Genomic DNA, 362 nt, shown 5'->3' with positions numbered 1-362 from the left:
TGTAGATGTGTGTGTGTGTGTGTGCATCATACATGCATGTGTGTCTGTGTGTGTGTGGATGGGTGTGTGCACGTGTGTGTGTGTGTGTGTGTGCGCGCGGATGTGTGTGTTTGTCCAGGGCAAGGGGCAGTGGGCTTGGATTAGCTATTAACATTGGTTGGGTTTCAGGAAGGCTCCCAGCCACTCGGGTGCTCTCCCCCATACATTCACCTTTCCTCGGTGTGCACATGTGTCTGCTCACCTTCCTCCTGGAGGAGTCAGCCAAGAACACGCCACTCAAAGCCAGTCCCCAAAGCAGACTGAAGCACTCTGTGTATGTGTGCACATTCGCTCGACCACGTAGACTAGATGTGACTGTGTGT

Source organism: Alosa pseudoharengus, unplaced genomic scaffold (genome assembly GCF_046254945.1).
Source record: "Alosa pseudoharengus isolate Yale_2024_CS ecotype anadromous, Long Island Sound unplaced genomic scaffold, YU_APseudo_1.1 YU_APseudo_1.1_scf_13, whole genome shotgun sequence".
Taxonomy (NCBI): Eukaryota; Metazoa; Chordata; class Actinopteri; order Clupeiformes; family Clupeidae; genus Alosa; species Alosa pseudoharengus.
This window is presented reverse-complemented; position numbering follows the sequence as displayed.